We start from the raw sequence: 24015 nt of genomic DNA, 5'->3' as shown, positions 1-24015 counted from the left end.
TCCAGCTGTTTGTTCTAAGCCAGACCTTAAAGAACTTGCAAAAATGCATAACAATATCATGTTTCTTACTGAACCCTTTGAAGGTGGAGTTATTTTTCACAATAACTTTTAAATAAATTAATAACTAATAAATATTTGTGCTTCTCTCACACTTTAATTTGTAATATGATAAAATTTTCACAAGATATGACAGACAAAGGCTAAAAGTCTTCAACGTACTCAATAACTTTTGAGAACTCAAAGGTCCTGAAACCAAAAATTCTGAGAACCTGCTGCTGTAACCAGCACGGCAAGCAGCACCAGCTCAAGAAGACAGACTCTGACCCTGGAGATGGGAATACAAAACCCCCTTACTCTGTATGTATAAAACAGATGTACATATAATATATACTATAGATAACTGCATCTGTGGAATTAAATTTTTATGGAGGTAGGAAGCCAATAAGGAAAAAACTGTTTCAAAAGACTCTGGGGAGTGGGGTGGGGGGGCTATAAAGGAAAAAGATTGAGACTCAGTGTTCTTACTTATTTTCACGGCTTGCTGGATCTTAGTTCCCTAACCACAGATCAAACCTGGGCCCGGGCAGTTAAAGTGCCGGGTTCTAACCACTGGACAGCCAGGGAATTCTCAGGAAACACTGTTCTAAATCACCAACTATTCTATACTGCATATTAATGACATTAAAATTATATAAGAATTAAAAACTTTCCCTACCAGTACTGACAAATTTTTCAGTATATGCTGGCAATTACAAGCATCCAGAAAAGAGACTGGAGAAGGAAATGGTAACCCACTCCAGTATTCTTTCCTGGAGAATCCCAGGGACAGAGTAGCCTGGTGGGCTGCCGTCTATGCGGTCACACAGTCGGACACGACTGAAGTGACTTAGCAGCAGCAGAAAAGAGAACTATCTTATATCTATAAAAACTCAAGCAGAGAGTCACAGGTAAGAAGTACAACATGACCATGAAGCTTTTTGTATCACAACCTCTGCTTTTGAACAGTAAGACTAAAATTCAAAATGTTGTAACAATTTCCCCAAGCCAAAATACCCTGCACAGTAGCAAATCAGCAGTAATTTTTTAAGTCAAAAGCTTTCAAAAACTATTATCATGGCAGATAAAAAGCACAAAGGATTTCACAGGAAAAGAAGAGAGAAATAAAAGGAAAAAAATCAGTTTTATTTATTCATGGTTAGGCCACAAAATGTAACTTTTCATGAGGATTCAGAAAAAAGACCAAGAGCCACAAAAGGGTGTCCTAGTTTATCTTTAAGTGTAGTGGCAAAGATGGGGTGGCTCTGGAGAAACTGAAAGTCTGGTGTCCCCATGCTCTGGTACTTTTTTGGTAGGTAACTAGGAAGGGCCCACAAACCTGGCATTCAGGAAGGAAAAGAGGAAAGAGAAGGAGAAAGCAGAACAATTCCTTGATTGCTCTAGGTATTGTGGGATTATAGATAGAACCACAAATCCAAGGAGGTAAAGACTGAGATCGCCAGAGAAAAATGGATCAGCACGGTGGAATTGAAAAAAAAAAAAAAGTACGAATTAGAAGAGACTTCAGAAAATGTGATTTGACTCTTAACATTCATTATCAAATCCACACCTGACTGTCCTCTCTACCTTCCTCAGATACTTACTCAGAGCTTACTATGGGCCACAAACCACTTTCATTGTTTTATTTATATTACCTCACTTAATTCTCTCCAGAACCCTATGATGTCAGTATTAGTGATATCCCCATTTTAAATGAGAAAACTGATATTCAAAGAAAGTTAGTAACTTGCCCAAGGCCACATATCTGTAAGCTTTGAGGTCAATGTCCTTTTTTTTTTTTTTTTCCAATCAAAAACAAAATTAAAAGAGGATGACTTTCAAAGTCCATCCTGTCCTGCCAAACCTACAAATTTGGGAACATTCACGAATTCTTACTCTTTTCATTTAAAGATAATTTAAAATTTCATTCATTTACTCATATTCAACCTTAAGGTTGAATATGCAGCTTTTTAAAATTTTTCATTATGCAGCTTTAATTAGCTTAACTAAGTTCTTGAGAAACTTTTTTCCTATATGTCTTTTAACCTAAGAAATTTTCATTAGCATAAAAAATTCAAGATCAAATACTTTTAAGACGACAAAGAAAGTTCATTACTAATTATTAAAATTCTGACAAAAGAACGGCAATGAATGAATGCAACATAGACTCAATTATAACTGCAAATACATGTCAAACTTATTTCACTCTACTTCATTCCCTAGACTTCAGTCACCAAGTTCCAATAATTTTCATTTGGAAATATCTCATGCTCTTTTCTTTTCATCCCAATTCTGATTCTCATTTCATACCTGGGCTATTTTAATAGTATTTTTCCTTCTGTTCTACTGCCTCTCCTCAAAATCCACTTATTTAAATTCTCCTAGAACACCAAGTTCTCATCATATTTCTTCCAGTTTAGTTATTCTATATTTGCCCCAGGAAGGAGTACTAGACCTGGGATTCTGAGCTCTACATAATTTACCGTAACCAGTCCAATTTCCCTGCAAAGTAAATGCCGAGTGCAAAGTGAATAGGCTTGGGGTCAGAGCCCAGCTTTGCTGTTTTTATTGCCTATAAGAGCTTGAACATGTTACTAAACTTCCCTAGGTTTCAACTCCTTAAAAGGGTGTTCATATTTATATAACTAGATTAAGTAATACAATGTATACAGAAGGCATCCATAGAGTACCTGGCACAGAGTGGAAACTCAGTAACTGCTCTATCTCTGCTCTGCCTAAAAGCAGAGGCTCCTTTGCTCCCATCTGTTTGAAACAAATCATGCTCATTGCTGGAAACAAAAATCTAACTCATACTGCTCCTTCCTTCATAAATGCCGTCCGCTTCTTCACTTTGCCTACAACAATCCTATTCAGGAATCAGCTTAAATTCTACCTCTTCTGGTTTCGTTTTTGTCCACCTCGATCCTCCTCTGTTTTGTATTCCAACACACACTCTCTGTACCACCTTTTGGGGGCACTTAAGCTCACCCATTATTCAAATGCTTTACAGGTACACAAGTCATTTCCCTTTTCAAATTCCCTTTTTGCCTACTATGAATAATACAAAGTATTTTGTTGAATACACACATTTCATTTTTGTTGGACTATTCACATCAGGCCCCCCAAAAGGGTTATTTTCCATTGAAAGGGGGAGAAAACAGACTGATGAAAAATGTTTCAACCACAGTACCCATGATTCATATACTGAAACAGTCACCCAGCAAGAATGATCAGTAATCCAAACCAGTTATAAAAGGCACGTATAATTTTTCATTTCATTGTTCTCCCTCCTCCTGAAATAAATAGGGAGGATATATGGTTTACAATGACAAATTAAATACAGAAGTTGTGAACTGGCAAACAAGTGAAATCTGACCCACAGGCATGTTTGGTTAGCCAGCACATATTAATTTTTTTTAATTAGTTGTTAACTTCCAAAAGTTGGGGAAATGTCAAATAAAAAATCTCAGATTTTCAGCTCCTCTTGAAAATAGCAAAACCTGACAACAGTAGACTGATGTTCCCAAAATTAAACCTATCAGCTTGGATCCTTCTCAGAGAGAGCCTATACTCTCCAACTCAAGGCTACCTTCACTTTCAGTTAGTTACCTGGCTCATAAGCATCAGAGTTTTAATTCTTAGGTTAACACCTACAACCTTTTCAACTTGGAATCATTACCATTTATTTCAGGAGAAGAAAGAAACACACATGCTGAGTTACATAAGAATGCCTACTAAACTTCGAACTAAAACTGCAGGCGCAAAGTGATAAGACAAGCTTTCCCTTTGCCCCTGGCCTTTACCACTCAAAACTGGCTAATCCTCTGCAATTTTATCAAATGGAAATCTCAGAAAAGAGCAAAGTAGTTGAACACTCTTCTATAATTTGTTTTATTAATAATAATTGATCAAAGAAGAATACCCGTTCTGTCACAGGTGTTTGAGATTAATGTCTCCTGATAGCATATAGTAATTTCCCACAGAGGTTCTCAGCATTTGGCTCCATCAGCTATCATATAGGCAAGAGACATATGTTCTGGGGGTCAAGAATCTCTGCAAAGGTTATAGAAAACCTAGGGACATTTATAAAGTGAACAGATCAAAGAGTAGAAGATGTGGTGATGATGCTGTTCACTCTGATAGTCTAGGGTTACCCTGTTCACTCTGAGTTAGGGTTCCTACTGTACTGAGGGTGCCCTGCAGCTCTCTCTCTGTACAGCAGTTCCTAGGTCCCTATGTTAGCTTGTCTTTCCTGCTGCTGTGTGGGCTGAAGGACAAAATGGCTTGAGTCCAGCTAACACGAGGATGACATCCTGGGGGATACCACATATTCCTTCCCTGCAAATAATCCATCAGTTTCAACACACTAAGTTATACAAGGATAAGAGACCTCTGAGCCAATTCTAGTATACTCAAACCTCACTTCCCTGGTTATTGACATAAAGACGTTTTCACTGACCAGCACAACAGGTCTCACAAATTGAGGCCACTATGGTGCTTCCAGGTGAAGAAGATAGGCTTCAGGAAAACTGACTGGCATTCCCACCTTAGATGACTCTACTCTGCTGCACTCAAAAATGTGTAAATCAGGGGCCAGCAAACCTTTCTGTAAATGACCAAATAGTAAATGTTTTAGATTTCAAGGCCATGCAACCTGTTACAATTATTCAATTCACTGTTGTCACATCAAAGCAGCCACCAACAATGTTCCAACAGAACTGAACTTAATGACCACCAAAATTTGAATTTCCTAGAATTTTCACATTATAAAATGTCCCTCTTGATTTTTACCTTCACCACTTAAATATACAAAAGCCATTCTTGGGTCATGTGCTGAACAAAAATAGGTGATGAACGAAAAGTCTGCCAATTCCTGGATTAAATAAGCAAATGGTGTTAATGTAATCATCACCGGAGAGAATGTGGGGAGTCTAGGTGGGCCTGGGACTCCCAGGGGCAGAGGTCCTACTAACTGTGGGACTCTCTCTAATCCAGACAATGTAAATTTAAAGTATTATTTGCTCCCTAACCTTCATCTCTTAATTAAGTATATGTTCATCACCCAATAAGGGGAAAAAACTATGAAAGGCAATATTTCACACAAATCTTTAACAGCAGGTATAGTTTACAGAGTTGTAGCTATGATGGGAAAAAGGACAGCAAGGTTCTTGGTACAAACTGTCCTCTATTTAGCACACTGCTTTCTATTCACCAAGGCTATATAAATAACATCCATGGTGTCTTAATCATTATAAAAGCATTTAATAACTGGACATGAAGATATCATATTCCTGAACTGACAGTTTCTGTCTGCCTGGTACATTTTCCTCCTTACCCTTTCAGATAGTAGAACCTCTCTCTCACTTGCTGAGATAGGTCTAACCCCGCCTCCTCAGAGCCAGACCTGTCTCAGGGGTGGGCATGTGACCCGAGTCTGGCCTATGACTCAGTCACTCCTCCCTGGAACTCACTGGTACTGCTGAGAGAGAGGCAGGCTTTGCTGTGATGACACTGAGACAATACCATGTAAACCAGGTGCCAGCCTCCAAGGCGACCCCCAGAGAGCCCCAGGATTCCTGGCATTCAGGCCCTTGGTAGTCCCCACCCGCATTTTCTGGGTGTTGGTCTGGATAACAAAAGAATGCTGTGCACGTGATGGTCCGTAGTCACGGCAGACGCTGCACGCTGTGGCTGCTGCCCTACTCTCTCTCGTGGATCGCTCGCTCTGGGGAAGGCCCGACGGTGCTGTAGGGAGGGACCCAACTGCTCAGTCACTGAGGCCTCAGGCCACGAGGCATGTGAGTGAATCTGGAAGCAGACCCTTCAGTCCTGGTGAAGTCTTCAGATGACTGCAACCTCTGCTGACATCTGAGCTGCAACCTCATGAGAGACCCTGAGTCAAAATTACACAGCTAAGCCGCTTCTCTATTCCTCACAGAAACCATGTGAGACAATAAACGTTTGTTGTTTGAAGCCATTAAGTTTTGGGGGTAATGTGCTATATGGTTATTGATAACCAATACAGTTATTGATACATCTGTCTCCCCTGCTTCTCTTACTACCTTCCTATGGTGTATTTTCAACACAGCAGCCAGTGATCATGTTAAATCTAAAACAAAGCACACTGCATGCTTGCTCAAAATCCTCCAGTTGACCAAGTAAAAGCCAAACTCCCTACCGACATAGAGGCGCTTTATAATCTGTTCCCCCATTACCTGACCTCCTCTCTCCCACTCCTCCGGATCACATACACTGCCAGGTATGCTCCGGTCTTAAGGCCTTTGTAACTGCTATAACTTCTACCTTCCAGAAGTCACTAGGAGGACAGGAGTCCCTCATCTACTTCAGGCCTTTGCTCACCTGTCATCTTCTGAAGGAGGGTTTCCCTCATCCCCCTATTTGAAATAACCACCAGCATCCTTTATTACCCTATCCAGTTTTATTTTTCTTCAGTGCCCTTATCTTAATCTTTACTATTAAATTACACTTATTTCATCTATCTTCCCTCTACTAAAATGTTATCTCTGTAACAGCAGCGACTCTGTCCATTTTGTCCACTGATAACTTACAAAAATGCTTGGCACATGGTAGATATTCAGTATTTGCTGAATACGTGAATTAAACTGTGTTGCAAAGTAGCAGCCTTGTACTACAACCTGCAGGAAATAAGCATTTACCCCAAAGCAAATAGGCTGCAATAGGCTCCTTCTAAAGAAACTGAATTTGCTGTTCGAGACAGGATCTAGGTTTGCCAGCAAGGACCACTAAATGTTATACAGTTTGTGCCCTGAACAAAGATGCTCAGCCTCACTCTCTTGAGCTTCGGGGTATTTTTTCTAATTCAGTTCACTCAGAGAGGGCTTCATTTAGCAATGTGCTTAAGCTGGCACACCATGTTGTTATTTTATAATGAAAGTTGTAGTCAATTTTATGTTCTCAATTTTATGCAGGTTCCATATTGCATATCTTAAAGAATTTGACATAGTCATTATCTGCACAAAACAATTCAATATCCTTTTTTTGCAAAATAGGGAACCCACTCAAATTTTCCCATTGGTTCCCATATTTATGTGTTTTCATTTACTTTTCTTCTCCAAACGACTAAATAAATGGGCATAGCTCTGTTCCAATAAAACTTTTATTAACAAAAAGAGGTGGTAATGGGCTTCAGTTTGCCAATTCCTGTTCCAGAGCAATGGCAGGTACACAAGAGGCACTCAAATGTAAGACATGAAAAAACACCTTCAAAACTATGCAGTTTAGAGTGTGATCAGAAAAGATATAGCAAAATTAAATGATTATAGGTCGATTTTTCTTTTTATCCCAGTTCTTCATTTAAGGGGCCTTGCTTATACACTTGTGCTGCCTACTGCTCTCTGAGGTACCATAAAAGATGAAAGTTATGACAGACGGCTCTGCTTATAAGGATCAGTGCAAGTGTTAGGATAGGAATACGGATGTGTGACTTTCATGTATATACACAGATGTCACTTTTAATTTCAATAATCCCTATGAGCCACAAAACTATAAAATGCACCCAAAACACTCTACTTTCATAGAGTTCCTCCCTTCTTTTTAATCAGTTAAAGAAACTGAAGTTAGGCATGTCAATTGACTCCTTCAACTCCCTTTTAATACAATATGTACAACCTTCAGGTCTTAACTCTAACTGCCCCACTGGTACCACAGGATATTTCCAGAAAAGTTAAGTAGAGAGGGGGGAAAACCTGACCCAATGGCCCAATCTGAAAAGGTGGTGGAGAAGAGGAACAACACCAAACACAGAAAAAGGTACCAAAGCTGTAAACTTCTTGCCAATTCCCTGAGATTTTTCACATCTCTTTTAAAATAATCTCCCATTTCCCTTTTTCAGTTAGAATGGATATCTGTTCCAATGTGTTCTGGCCCCTGATTAGACTCCAGAAAACAGCAAAATCTTACAGAACATAAAACCATGTTTCTACTTCTTCCTATTAGAAGCAGCAGAAACACACACACACACACACACACATTTCTACACACACAATGAGTGATGACCAGTGCTGACTCCAGACTACTTTAAGGTTTAGCAGGACCATCTCCAACAGAGGAAGATTCTCTTATAATAAAACACTGGTACTGAGTCCTTCCTGAGAGACTTAAGTTTGCCATCCATTACATTGCCAAGCTTTCAAAGGTGCTTCTAGATTAGAAAGCACTCTTCCAGCATTAAACTGACAGAACTCAAGACCTTCAATACTGCTTAGTTCATCCATCCATGCCTTATTTTAAAATATCATTATAATGACTCTAGTCAAAGCTATGATTTTTCCAGTAGTCATGTATGATGTGACAGCTGGACCATAAAGAAAGCTGAGTGCCAAAGAATTGACGCTTTTGAACTGTGGTGTTGGAGAAGACTCTTGAGAGTCCCTTGGACTGCAAGGAGATTCAGTGAGTCCATCCTAAAGGAAATCAGTCCTGAATATTCATTGGAAGGACTGATGCTGAAGCTCCAGTACTTTGGCCACCTGATGCCAAGAACTGATTCAATGGAAAAGACTCTGATACTGGGAAAGACTGAAGGCAGGAGGGGAAAGGGATGACAGAGGATGAGATGGTTGGATGGCATCACCAACTCAACGGACGTGAGTTTGAGCAAGCTCCGGGAGCTGATTATGGACAGGGAAGTCTCGTGTGCTGCAGTCCATGGGTCACAGAGTCAGACACGACTGAGTGACTAAACTGATACTGACTTTGCTGAAGTGCCTAAAAATCACTTGACCTAAAACTCAGAGAAAATATTCCTAACTTTAACCAATATTCCTCAGTAAGTATTTTCCCTTCCTTTCTTCCTCTTGTGTGGAGTTACATCTGACACCAAGACCAATCTTTCATGTTCTAGACAAATACAGCTGCGTGTCATCAAGATATGCCATGTTTAAAGTAAATATATTACAGATTCAAATCCAACCATCTAGAACAGCACTGTCCAACACACTTAGCCACATATGTGTACTGAAAACTGAAACTTGGCTAGCTAATACAGCAGAAGGAGAACAGAAGGCAGGAGAGTAAGGTTCTCTATTCTACTGATCAAGAGAGATCTTCCATGATACCCAACTGAAAATACCCTCCTTTCTGAATTTCCAATTCTAGATCCTAAAGCCTTACAACTCATTACTTTAAGGACTTGGAATAGGCCACTTACTATTATTCCTCTCAAAGAAGAAACAAAAGATTAATAATAAAAGTAATAATTTGCAAGTATCGATGACTCACTTAAACCTCACAATACCCCATATCAGGTAACAAATTATTACTGTATCTATTTTACAGATTAGAAAAGTGAGTCACAGAAAGGTTTAAGTCATTTGTTCACTATCATGTTAGGATCTGAATCGGCAGCCTGACTGTACACCCTGGGCCCTTAACCATGCATGTTACATGGCTTTCAGTGTAACTCAGGAACTCCATGTTACTGCAAATTGCAAGACACAACAACATAAGAAGTTAAAATATACATATGATCTAGGCAAAACTCTGTCACAGAAGTGAGTGCAAGATCAACAAGAAGCCTATGTGGTATGCTAAGGGTAGGGCAGGCCAGGGACAGAGCAGAAGCAGAGTTTACGAATGGTGCTCACTCTCTCCTGCAAGCACTTCCTAGCCCAGGAAACTTAATTAGCTCCTCAGCACTCTGCTCTACCTGCTCAGTAGAATAATAACACAGACACGAAGAATCATCTCAGAGCGATAGAAGGAGAAATGTAAACAGGACCAATCTATTGGCATACAGTTTCCCCCAAATCCTCCATAGTTATATACAAGCTTCTCTTGTTTCCTACTGTGTGTCCTTTCTGCCTAATTTTATCTTTAAAAATCTAACTTTCGCCTATGGCTGATTCATGTTGAGGTTTGACAGAAAACAACAAAATTCTGTAAAGCAATTATCCTTCAATAAAAAAATAAATAAATCAAACTTTCACTAAGTATGTACTAAAGGCTTCCTTCACCTACATTTTCTTTATTCGACAATAAAGAAACACTAAGAGAAGAGCATAGAGTGCTAGAGTACTGCACAAAATAGTACCAAATTAAACTCACCCTTTACAGGGGAAATACCAAATGACTGTAAACTGTAGAGTTAAACCTCATATTATAGACCTTAAAACCTTACTAAAGTGAGACTTGTCATCATTAAACATGATTTCTTTAGAGCTACTGAAAAATTAGGACCAAGGTAACCCCTGGGGATTCATACAGTACTGTCCATTTACTGACCAGCCCAGAAAAGGAAAAAAAAAAAAAATCGACCAGACTGAAACTTCAAGTTTTTTAACTACTTTTGAATGTATCTATATTCCTCTCTTCATTTCTGGCATGTACTCTTTGACTACTTTCATAAGAATATCCATATTCACTACATGTTCTTCATTATGCTTTCTAAGAGCCTCCTCACTCACTGATTCTAAAATCAGTCAATTTTTATTTTCCTTCAGTCAACACATTCTGATGTGAAAGAGAAAGTAAGCTCATCTTACTGCAAACAGCATTTCTTTTATTTCATAGTTCCCTAAATAGTTAATAAGATTTGATAAATCTTAACCTCCATGGTCATCACACTGCTCATGGCAATGTCTTATATTTTAATTATCTTTTCTATAAAACCATACATTTCTCTACTGCGGGAAACATTCAATTAAGAATCTTACTCCTAAAAAAAAAAAAAAAAGTCTTACTCCTAAATCCATGAAGGAGGAGGAAAAAACCCAATACAAAAACAAAAAAAGAAAGTAGAAAAAAAAAATCAGACCCCTCTATTCCAAAATGATTCTTAAGGTGATAGCTTTTAGTAAGAGAAAAAGGAGAATTCTTCTTTCCACAGGAATTTATATTAAGTATGTTAAAAACAAAGTTGGCAAGTGTAAAAGACTTCTAACTACATTCAATAAACTAGAGTTCCTTTATTTTGAAGTACATACTCTCTCTGATTAAACACAGACATTATAAAAATTATTAATTACAATTTAAGTTATTAAATTATTTCCAAGAACTATTTTCTATATAATATCTAACACATCATACTTCCAAAATACATTTTATGATTGATTAAAATATTTATTTTAAAAGGATGAAATCAACTATAAAATAGAGTTCTTTTGCTTCACAATAATAGAATAATGAAAAAAGAGCATGGTCACTAATGATACTTAGTTGTTAAGTTTTATTCTCAAAAATACTTTATAAATAAAAACCTATCACCCATTCCACCCTCAACATTCTACCCACCAGAAAAAAATAGACCCTAAAAAATACCTCATCATGCTGACTTAAGTGTATCTTTAAGTACTTTAGATTTTAAAACTGTAAGTTATTATTATGCCTAAGTACACAGTGTTACAGGCTTAAGTCTACTCACACAGTTGAGGTTGATGAGCAAACAGCTGTCCTGTATCTTGAGACAGACATTAGCTTCCTCCCTTCCCTAGCCTCATAAGCAGCTACTTAAAGTTTGAGTTTTATGCAAGAAAACATTTTAAAGCCTTCAGTGTTTTATTGCAGCAGACTTCAGATTCATTCCTGTAACACATTTAACATGAAAGAGAGTTGAGACAGTTCAAATTAACTATGCACACTTTAATTGTCTACAAGTTTAAGGAGTGCTTTCACTCTTACAGCTACATAAAAAGGGGTGCAATGTAAAATCAGGACTAACATTTCACTTGCTGTCTGACACCAATGTATGTAACAGAACAATATGTAACTGTGACATATAGATTTTTCTACCTTTTATAATCATTTATACTCAAAGTAAGCAAAACTAGGTCTTTCTTTTTTTCCCTAAAGTTTAGCTTATTTCTTTGGCATAAATAACCACCAGTGAAAGAACTTTTTTTGTAAAGAGACAGTCAATGGGGTGCCCTGAGTGTACCAAGAATATCCCTGGGGACCCTCTGACTAAGGAGAATAAGACTCTTGGTCCTGTTGTGATACAAAGAGGAGCTATACTTCTAACATTACAATGAAAGGTTACAGCACATTTCCCCACAGACTCAAATTCCTATATTATAATTATTGAAACAGGTTCTCCAAGTGTTCTAGACAGCTTATCTGGAAAATAAAATTGTGTTCAATCAATATGTCCTAAAATACCTGGATAACTGTTCCCCCAGTATGTGTGTATTAATAAACTCAGTTTCCATAGTAAATTTTAGGAAAAGTTTTAGGATTTCACAAAGTAATTTACTATTTATATTAACAACATGGTTTTAAAATGCTGTAAGAAATAGCATACAAACACTCAAAATTCACTGGCTAATTTTTAAAATATTATTTAATGCTGAAAAACTGATTGTGTATTTGCTATGCACTAAAAGGCTAAAGGTTTTAGGATTCAGTCAAAATAACTCAAATGTTTGTTACTTTATAATCTACTTATAATGGACATATAAATAATTTAAGAAATGACTCTAAACTTTATCAAAGTTGTCACTGATAGAATAATATTCACATAAGTTAAAATATTTATTCAAGAGTCTAACTGTGCTTCAGTAACACTAAAACGTTCTCATTTTCACCACAGATTTAAATGAGCCTACAATAAAAAACAACAGCTAAAAATAAACTGCACCAATCTTGGGTGTAAAAATAGAAGCATCCTTTCTATATAATAACAATAAACATTTGATGAGTGATTACAGTGCAACAGACACCATTCCCAGAATTTTACATGCACACTTAATCCTCATTCCCCCCTAAAAGGTAGCTGCAATTATTACCAACTCTTTTCAGATTATGGAACTCAAGTTCAGAGACGTTACGAACTTGCTGAAGAGGACAGAGCTAATAAGTTGAAGAGACAGAACTTGAATCCAGATTTATTTGACTCCAAAGCCTCGTGCTCAAACTAGATTATAAGCAACAGCAATCTTTTGTAGTGAATAAACCGTATCTGGAACTGATATAAACCATATCTGGAACTGGTATCTGGATTTGGTGCTAGATCTATGACATTAATAAATGAGTGTTAGCAGGAAACCAAGAGTATGATTATAAACTCAGGAAAGCTCTCTCTCACAACAAACAACTGTTAGAAATGGGAGTAGTAACTGAGAGAAAAGACAAAAGTGGAATGCATTCTGAGGGGCTGTTACAAAGAAGAAAACAGCAGGCTTATCTCACAAGTGGCATAGAAGTACAAAATTTGAAATAATGTGTCAAAGTCTCAGAAGAGAAAATCCAGTTCAACAAAAAATACTTTATAAAGCCAAGGAAACCAACAGCTGGAACAGACTCCCTCCTATACTACTGGGTTTGTGCAATCAAAGATTTGAACTTCAACCACCATACTAACAATAGATTCTGGCAAAACTGCCAAAGAATGTTAAAATTTTTTGAGGATGAAAGTTTGATGATGAAGAGCATATATTAAATCTCAAAGTATCTCCCCAGAAATTGCTTACTGGAAAAAGGAAAACAGTAACTTTCCCACACTAATGGGAAGATCAAAGCTGGTATCACTGCAAAGAGTACAAGTGGACACACTCCTCCTGATGAGAGGCCCTGAGAATCACACGCAGTAACGCAGCATTCCTGCTCACCTCTTACATCCAATCACTGCGACACCTCCTACATTCAATCACAAGGACACATCAGACAGATCCCAATCGAGGGAGATTCCGTAAATAAATGGTCTGTCACTCTTCAGAAGTGTCAGTGTCACAAAAGACAAAGAAAGGCTAAGGATAGGGTTCTGATTAAAGGAAACTAGAGACATGACAAGTCAATAAATGATTGAAGATTGGATCCTAGACTGGAAAAAATTTATTAAAGAACGTTACTGAGGAAACTAGAGAAATCTGAATGTGGGCTGTGTGTTAAAGAAGTGTATTGTATCAATTTCCTTGATAACTGGAATGTCCTTGAAACTATAAGAACGCTGTTCTTAGATAATACACGTCTTTAGGTACTACATGGTAAAGGGACAGGATGCACACAACTTCTCAAAAAGTTCAGAAAAAAATAAAGTGATAGCCCAAATGTAGCAAAATGTTAACAATGAGTGAATCTTGCCAGGGGGTAGATGGGAACTATTTGTATTATTAATGCAATTTTCTATAATTTCAAAATTATACTTGAGAAAAATAAATATTTGGACCTGATGTTCTCAAGGAGTTCAACCAGATACCGAACAAGAGAACCATCATTTCCTATAGCCATCTCTGTACACTCAAATCCAACCCAACAGCAGTCTAAACTGATTTGTGACTATCCATTTTAATCAATTATAAGAAGCAGTGCTCTCATTTAAAACATCGATGTGAGAGCTAAAGATTCAAGTGAATGTCCACCTCTTCTCAACCCTGTTACTCTATGCAGTTAGAGACAAACTTCTACAAGACAGCACAGCTATTCTTCAACTGGATACGCGGTAGCGGGTGTGTCCTTGCTAAAAACTCCAAATTAAGTTAATTTCTGGGTATGCCAGGTAGCAAAGCATTACCAAAGCCAAGAGATAATCAGTGATCAGTAACCTACAAGGGAAATACCGTTAATAAAACAAACGTCCCACCCAAGCAAATCCTGCACTGCCCACAATAAGCGGACATGCCACAATGACTACAGAGCACCTGGAAAAGACAAGAGAATGTTAATCACTGAGAGGCCCAGGTATAAATGGATAATATACAACATTTCAGTGGTCTAAATCCACAAAGAGAGGGAGGAAAAAAGGGGGAGAAAAAAAAGAGAAAATAGGAACACAGGCAAGAAAGAAGAAAATCCTGACAGCGACATACCACTTCACTGATTTCACATTCTCCTTTCCCTCCAATGGCTTAACACACTCTCCCTCACTTTAATTTATCTTCAATTGTCTTTTACTAACTGTAAGAGTCAGTCTCCGCAAGATGGCAAGAGCTGTTAAGAGCACAGCTTTGACTACACAATCATTTGCATCCTATGCCTATACTCCATTTTTGTTTTACTTGTCAGGAGGCCCAGAACAGTAGTCTCTCTAGTAGGAAATCTCACAAACGGTTCACCTTGAAAAGGAACAGAAAAACACATCACCTCGCTCACAGCCTAAAAGAGACAAAGGCAGGAACTGGAGGGAAAACAAGGGTCAGGACAAAGAAGAAGGGATGATTTAGTCTCTTATACTAATCTGGATACACCCTCTGTCAGGTATGAGCAACCTAACTGGTAGAATATTCACTGGTCCTTAAGCTAATTCCAAGTCAGGAGCACTGTTACTGAACCGTGGCCTTCTTTCAGGCAAGCTCTGTATCAGATTAATCTTTGATATAGCACCAAACGCTACCTTGTTTAAAAAAAAGGCACTTGAATAGGCACTTGTAGAACTGTTGTTGTTTAGTCGCTAAATTGTGCCTGACTCTTTGTGACCCCAGGGACTGTAGCGCACCATGCTCCTCTGTCCTTGGGATTTCTCAGGTGAGAATACTGGAGTGGGTAGCCATTTCCTTCTCCAGGGGATTTTCCCCAGCCAGGGATCTAACCCTTCTAGTATGGATTCTACCCAACTAGAAAACAGGCAAAATTATTTTATCCCAAACCCTGCCTTCTCTCACTTTTTCTCAGATAGCATGTGTCAAATACTCTCCAGTACCAAACCTATCTGCTAGCTCTACAAACTTTTCCTCTGATCTCGATTCAAAACTCCAATTCCCTAAATGCTGCAGGCAAACAGTTATAATAAAAGGATCAGAACAACTCATACTGTGAATGAAATATGACCAACTCAAGCCTAAAAATTTAATCCAATTTTAAACCTAAAATCTCTAGCTCAAATATGGGATGTGCACATGGGCATCTGTATGTATACCTGTGTATGTATTTTGGAGGACAGGGAGCAAATTTTCAGGTATCACCTACCTGCTTCTAAATCAACTCTTAACCTACACTGCCAAGGGACTGTTAACACATACACATGTGAGTCAGAAAATACAGCCCACTTCAGAGCTCTATTAAGTCAGATCAACATGGTCTTCGTCTGAATTTCCAGCAAACCTCTAATACAGGACACAGCAAATCATGAACCTTTACCTGTATTTGCCATATTTCCTTAGCTCTTCCGTATTATACAGGTCCCAACTTTGAAGAGAAAGGGAGTGCTATAGAAAGAAATGAAAAAAGGCTCCAAGACATGTTAATACACAAGTCACTTTTGTGGTCAAAGTTAGACCATGTAATTCAGCCCCACTATATTTTGATAACAACATATTTTAGGAGCCATCTGTCTTGCTAACCTCTAAATTTCTAGTATTTGGCACACCTACATAGAACAGGTGTTCTAGGCACTCAAATATTTATATAATGGATTAATACTTGACTTGCATTTACCCACATCACAAAAACAAGCCCTGAACCTTTATATATCAATTATATGAAATCCAATCACCCATGTAAAAATCAAATTACCAGTATCTCCATCTTTAATTTTTAGAATCTGGGAATGCTTTAACACGTGTAGAACACACAAATCCAGTTTAAATTAGTTCCTTTCCCCTTTCCAAGCCATTAAACAACCAGCAGATTAACCTATGACAATCTAAAAATAGTATGCCAGAAGACAAGTCTGTGCTTAAAACTTTCTAGTTTGTATGATATTCTTTTCAAGAATTTAATGTAACTCACAGTGGAAGTGAGAAATAGATTTAAGGGACTAGATTTGATAGAGTGCCTGATGAACTATGGACAGAAGTTCGTGACATTGTACAGGAGATAGGGTCAAGACCATTCCCATGGAAAAGAAACACAAAAAAGCAAAATGGCTGTCTGGGGAGGCCTTACAAATAGCTATGAAAAGAAGAGAAGTGAAAAGCAAAGGAGAAAAGGAAAGATATAAGCATCTGAATGCAGAGTTCCAAAGAACAGCAAGGAGAGATAAGAAAGCCTTCCTCAGCGATCAATGCAAAGAAACAGAGGAAAACAACAGAATGGGAAAGACTAGAGATCTCTTCAAAAAAATTAGAGACACCAAGGGAACATTTCATGCAAAGATGGGTTCGATAAAGGACAGAAATGGTATGGACCTAACAGAAGCAGAAGATATTAAGAAGAGGTGGCAAGAATACACAGAAGAACTGTACAAAAAAGATCTTCACAATCAAGATAATCACGATGGTGTGATCACTGACCTAGAGCCAGACATCCTGGAATGTGAAGTTAAGTGGGCCTTAGAAAGCAGCACTACGAACAAAGCTAGTGGAGGTGACGAAATTCCAGTTGAGCTATTTCAAATCCTGAAAGATGATGCTGTGAAAGTGCTGCACTCAATATGCCAGCAAATTTGGAAAACTTAGCAGTGGCCACAGGACTGGAAAAGGTCAGTTTTCATTCCAATCCCAAAGAAAGGCAATGCCAAAGAATGCTCAAACTACCGCACAATTGACTCATCTCACACACTAGTAAAGTAATGCTCAAAATTCTCCAAGCCAGGCTTCAGCAATACGTGAACCGTGAACTTCCTGATGTTCAAGCTGATTTTAGAAAAGGCAGAGGAACCAGAGATCAAATTGCCAACATCCGCTGGATCGTTGAAAAAGCAAGAGAGTTCCAGAAAAACATCTATTTCTGCTTTATTGACTATGCCAAAGCCTTTGACTGTGTGGATCACAATAAACCGTGGAAAATTCTGAGAGATGGGAATATCAGACGACCTGACTTGCCTCTTGCGAACCCTATATGCAGGTCAGGAAGCAACAGTTAGAACTGGACATGGAACAACTGACTGGTTCCAAATAGGAAAAGGAGTACATCAAGGCTGTATATTGTCACCCTGCTTATTTAACTTCTATGCAGAGTACATCATGAGAAACGCTGGGCTGGAAGAAGCACAAGCTGGAATCAAGATTGCCAGGAGAAACATCAATAACCCCAGATATGCAGATGACACCACCTTTATGGCAGAAAGTGAACAGGAACTAAAAAGCCTCTTGATGAAAGTGAGAGAGGAGAGTGAAAAAGTTGGCTTAAAGCTCAACATTCAGAAAACTAAGATCATGGCATCTGGTCCCACCACTTTATGGGAAATAGATGGGGAAACAGCGGAAACAGTGTCAGACTTTATTTTTTTGGGCTCCAAAATCACTGCAGATGGTGACTGCAGTCATGAAATTAAAAGACGCTTATTCCTTGGAAGAAAAGTTATGACCAACCTAGACAGCACAAAAGCCGAGATATTACTTTGCCAACAACGGTCCGTCTAGTCAAGGCTATGGTTTTTCCAGTAGTCATGTATGGATGTGAGAGTTGGACTGTGAAGAAAGCTGAGCGCCTAAGAATTGATGTTTCTGAACTGTGGTGTTGGAGAAGGGTCTTGAGGGTCCCTTGGACTGCAAGGACATCCAACCAGTCCATCCTAAAGGAAATCAGTCCTGGGTGTTCTTTGGAAGGACTGATGCTAAAGATGAAACTCCAGTACTTTGGTCACCTCATACGAAGAGTTGACTCATTGGAAAAGACTCTGATGCTGGGAGGGATTGGGGGCAGGAGGAGAAGGGACAACAGAGGATGAGATGTCTGGATGGCATCACCGACTCGATGGACACAACTTTGAGTGAACTCCGGAAGCTGGTAATGGACAGGGAGGCCTGGCGTGCTGTGATTCATGGGGTCACAAAGAATCGGACACGACTGAGCGACTGAACTGAACTGATAGGTCATTTAAGACAGACATTATTACTATACATAAGTAAAATGAACGGCTTCCCTTGTGGCTCAGGTAGTAAAGAATCTGCCTGCAATGCAGGAGACGTGGGTTCGATCCCTGCATTGGGAAGATCACCTGGAGAAGGGAAAGGCTATCCACTCCAGTATTCTGGCCTGGAGAATCCCATGGATTCTATATTGGTATTATGTATTAGTCCATAGGGTTGCAAAGAGTCGGACATGACTGAGCAACTTTCCCTTTCAAGAAAAATCAATGTAGTCCCTTTTCCACACCATTAAAATATCCTACATGTATCTTTTCACTACTTCAAAAGCTGAAAAAATCACCTGTAATTTTCAAGTCTCCCTAAATTAAGAAAAAAAAAGCAGCATATTAACTTTAAAACTACTTAGAAGTCAACACACAAATCTGCATTGGATCTTGTTTCAATAATACATAGAGATCATTTTGATAATTTTAAGTTCCTGTTAGGATACATGCCATTCCAAGATCAGACTTTCCTCTTCTATTTCTATGTGCAGTTATAAAACACAAAATAAACTACTGGGCACCATACTCTTTGAAGCCATTTAGCATTCAGCTGAAATTGTATCTACTTCATCAACAATGGGCCCTATAACAGCTCCTTATTTGTTTCACACCTGCTGGATGAAGTCCAACTAGTTCCATTAGCAGCCTCAAAATACTGCCAGCAAGTTAAAAGTCCCAAGAACCTGGCTTTAAGTCATATAGAATCAAAGACCAAGGATTTGTTGTTTTTGTTGTTTAGTCGCTAAGCTGTGTCCGACTCTTTGCAACTCCATGGACTGTAGCCCACCAGGCCCCTCTGTCCATGGCACTTTCCAGGAAGGAATACTGAAGTGGGTTACCATTTTCTTCTCCAGAGGATCTTCCTGACTCAGGGACTGAACCGGCATCTCCTGCATTGGCAGGTGGATTCTCTACCTCTGAGTTACCAGGAAAACCCAAGACCAAGGAAAGTATGATTCAAAATTTCAAGAGATAAGCAAGTTTTAAAAGTCTTGAGTTTTCCTCATAGTCCGAACACTCTCTGACCTAAATTATAGCAATTCTTTTTTAATCCATCCCCTAAGACAAAGGAAATAAAAGCAAAAATAAACAAACGGGACCTAATTCAACTTAAAAGCTTTTACGGATAGCAAAGGAAAAATAACCATCAACCAAATGAAAAGACAGAGTACTGAATGGGAGAAAATATTTGCAAATGATATAAACAGTTCATACGACTCAACATTAAAAAAACAAACAACCAGATTAAAAACTGGGCAGAGGATTTGAACACATATTTTTCCAAAGAGGAAATGCAGATGGCCAACAGGCGCAGAAAAAATGCTCAATGCAACTAATCACCAGGGAAACACAAATCAAAAGCACAATGAGATTATCACCTTACACCTGTCAACAGGAATGGCCGTCATCAAACAAAAAGGACACAAATAACAAATGCTGGAGAGGATGTGAAGAAAAGGGAACCCTCATACATACACTGTTGGTGGGAATGTAAATTGATGCAGCCACTGTGGAAGATACGTGGTTTCTCAAACAACTAAAGATAGAACTATCCTATGACCCAGCAACTCCACTCTATATAGGATACATACACATATAAACACTAATTCGAAAAGATAAAGGCACCCCAATGAGAAAACAAACATTTTAGAGAGAAAAAAGCACCCTGGTATCACACACTCTGCCTCAATCCTTTCCAGAGGGTGAGAACCAAACCACATGAGAATACTGTCAGTGTTACCCTCCTGTACTAGTGGAAGAGACAAAACAAGTCCTTCAGCATGTCTATTTCTCATGAACAACTAAGGATTTTATGAACTTTTCTCTGTTTTGTTTTTTAAATAAAAAAGGTAACATATGCGACATGTGGGGCTTCCCCAGTGAGTGGCTCAGTGGTAAAGGATCCACCTGCAATACAGGAGACACAGGAGACGTGAGTTCAATCCCCCCTGGACAAGGAATGGCAACCCATTCCAGCATTCTTGCTTGGAGAATCCCATGGACAGAGAAGCCTTGGTGGGCTACAGTCCATAGAGTCTCCAGGAGTCGGACATGGCTGAAGCGACTTAGCATACACACGTGACAGGTATACAAATGTCTGATTTCATAGAATAAATTATGCCATTATGCCAGTATTATTGCAAGGTGGGTGTATTTTGCAGAGAATAACTTCTGTGGTTAATGTGGTTTCTTTCCCTGCTTTTTCTAAACTTCTAAAACCAACTAACTATGCAATAAAGGTTTCCCTTGAAAAGATGGAATGTCCATTCAATACACATTCCAATTAAGCAAATGTGAATTATGAAATAATTAGACCTCCTGGGATTACGATCATTTAAAAATGTTCAGCTGTGGCTAACACCTTACAGAAGCTCTGGGGTACAATTATCTTGCTACCTATGTACTTTGAACATTACTTAATACCTTTTTATCTCTTCTAACTATTTAAAGAGCTAGGTCTAACAAATGACAGGTAATGAAAAAAATATTTTACCTGCAATACAAAATAATTCTTTTTCCTGTTAACAAACACTCAAGTTTCCTTCCCCTCAGCTTAAAAAAAAAAAACCCGACAGCCACTTTAGACTCATTTTACATGCAAGATTTCTGGTTAGTATGAAATATATTTGTTTCTGTGTTATTCATATATTTATTTTTTGTTTTGTCTTTGTGCTAAGTCACTTCAGTCGTATCCAACTCTTTGCGACTCCATGGACTGTAGCCTGCCAGGCTCCCCGTCCGTGGGATTCTCCAAGCAGGACTACTGGAGTGGTTTGCCATTTCCTCCTCCAGGCAATCTTCCACTCCAAGGATCAAACCAGAGTCACTTATGTCTCTGGCATTGACAGGCAGGTTCTTTACCACCAGCACCACCTGGGAAGCCCCTGTTTTCTCTTAAGATGGACCACGAATGTGAAATCAAGCAAACACAAGCAGCAAAACAGGATATTGTTCTCTCTTTATTAACACACACCCTCAATTTATGCAGCAGTCTCATTTTAAGAATTATGGTACTGAAAATATAAAACAGCTTCCATCCCAAAATGTCAACTGAATAATCACTGCAATTGATTTGGTCTTGAGAAGTAAGCTTCCTCACTATTATCAGACAGTAAAATTTTAAATTCTAGAATGTAAAATTCTAACGCTCAGTCAGAGTGAGGTATTAAGAGATACCTATAATTGGGACTGTTTCTTTGTTGTTGGCTGTACCACAAGGCATGCACGATCTCAGTTCCCTAACCAGGCAGGGACTGAACCCCAGCCCCTTGCAGTGCAAGTGTGGGTGTCCTAACCACTGAACCACCAGGAAAAATCCCAGAATCTGTTCCTTATTAGAGACAACCAAACCAAGGATATTGGTGACAAATCAGCAAGGTTCTGTGCTATTTTTCTAGAATATTTTACCCCTGATTTTCGTAGGAAGACAGCATCATAAAGAATAATATTAAAATTTTTATCTACATGGAACTCATTCTGTAAAAGGAATCAGACAACAGGTCCTGCCCTGGCAACCCATTTCCTTCAAAGGGATAATTATTCTGAGAAAATTATCAAATCATTAAAAGGATAAAATATGGCTTGGAGTTTAATCATATACAAATCAGCAATTAAACATCTAGATTCATCAAAGATTTTTGTGATTTTTTTACATTTTCTCTCATTATCATTTACACTTCCTCTCATTTCAGGTGCATCTCCCTTTACTCATCTTCTCTGATAAATCAATCACCTAATGAATAGTGTCTGACATCTTACTGACTAAAAAGACAATACAACATTAATGAAATCTTACTTTGGAATTAATTCCTTTGATGATTTCTCTTCCCCCCTCCACGTTAAATGACCGTTATCTTCTGAATCAAAACCTAGGATATGTGATCTAACAAGATAGAATATTTTATTAAAAAAAAAAAGTACCTTCGGAAAGGGTGCAGGGAATGGGCAGAAATATCAGACTACCTGAAATTTCTATACTACTTCCAGGTATGTGACCCTGCATTTTATGGATGCTAAAAAGTTGGTATTACTGAAATATTTCAGAAGTTGAGAAGCCAATAAAAAAATACTTGAAAACTGAAATGTCCAAAGGTGTGTGGGTCCTGGACTTGTATCTCAGTATCTTATCACCGGCAATCTGTCTTCCTATGTACAAAGTTCAAGTTTCAAAGCTCTAAGTAGCAGCTCTGCACAAATGTCTTCAAAACATGACTCTAGCCCAGACCTTTCTCCTAAAAGGTCTCTCTTTGCTAACTGCCTAGAAATTCACTTAGATGTCTTATCAACTCTGCCAGTAAAAGATCATGGCCCAGGACAAACCAGAAGCTTATAGCTAAATCAGAGTAGTAGGACAAAAGAAGAACAGAAATAAGAGGGTCCATGATAAATTCTTTACCTGCAATGTCTCCTCCAATCTTCACAATAATATCCCTTACAAGTACGACTATTATCATCTCCACTTCAGAAATGAGGGAACAGAGGCTTAGTGAGATTATGGAACTTGCTCAGGTCAAACGGCTAGTAAGTAACTGGTAAAACAAGGATCTAAATCCAGCGAGTCTAACTTCAAAGCTCAAGCACCTATACTTTTAAAACCGCAAAAGGAGACGAGATATACACAGATTCTAGCATGTAAGGTGTAGTCATTGGTCAAGTCAAGAAGCATTCTCAGAGCACCACATATGTGCCAGATACAAAGGAGACCAAAAAAAGAGATCTGAATTTAATTCTCCACTTTACCACTTAATAGCTATGTAACCAAGGTAAGTCTCCAGCTTTACTCTCAAATGACTCAGAAAATAAAATATATATATGCCTATATTTTTACACAGAGAGAGAGAGAGACAATATAAATCGGATGGGAAAAAGCATAACAATTAACTAAGAATCTGTGAAGAGGGAATGGGACCTTTTTGTACTGTTCATGCAGCTTCTATTTAAGTTTGAAACTAAATCCAAGTAAAAAGCTACAGAAAAACTCACAGTGGTATCAAAACAAAAAATTTTGTGACTTTCTCTGGTCGCATTCAGTGGCTTAGGTTTAAAAGCAGAGTATATAAATGGTAGAACTGCTCCAAGACTAGAAGCTAAGAATACTAGGAAGAAAAATGATTGAAGAGGGAACTGAAGCGAAGGAAAAGAAAGAGGAAGTACTGGGAGTGAGGTCTTGATAGAGCTTAAGACTAAGTGTGGCGGGGAAAAGGGGAGTGAGAATTGGAATGACAGGAGGCTAAAGCCAGAGGAACAGTAGGTAGCATTCAACATTTGTCATT

The 24015-nt window shown here is 38.4% G+C and overlaps 1 protein-coding gene across 2 annotated transcripts in view; it reads right to left on the bottom strand.

Annotated features, from left to right (window-relative positions):
- The window catches only part of ZFAND6 (zinc finger AN1-type containing 6), a 54818-nt gene that overhangs the window by 12093 nt on the left and 18710 nt on the right, over window positions 1-24015 (bottom strand). The window contains exon 2 of one of the 2 annotated variants that reach the window (XM_070358418.1): window positions 11438-11598. The exons of the other annotated variant lie outside the window; for it this stretch is intronic. The gene's annotated coding sequence lies outside the window, so the exon portion shown is untranslated. The remainder of the gene's footprint in view (window positions 1-11437; window positions 11599-24015) is intronic. 2 annotated transcript variants of the gene reach the window in all.

Source organism: Bos mutus, chromosome 21 (genome assembly GCF_027580195.1).
Source record: "Bos mutus isolate GX-2022 chromosome 21, NWIPB_WYAK_1.1, whole genome shotgun sequence".
NCBI lineage: Eukaryota > Metazoa > Chordata > Mammalia > Artiodactyla > Bovidae > Bos > Bos mutus.
This window is presented reverse-complemented; position numbering and strand designations above follow the sequence as displayed.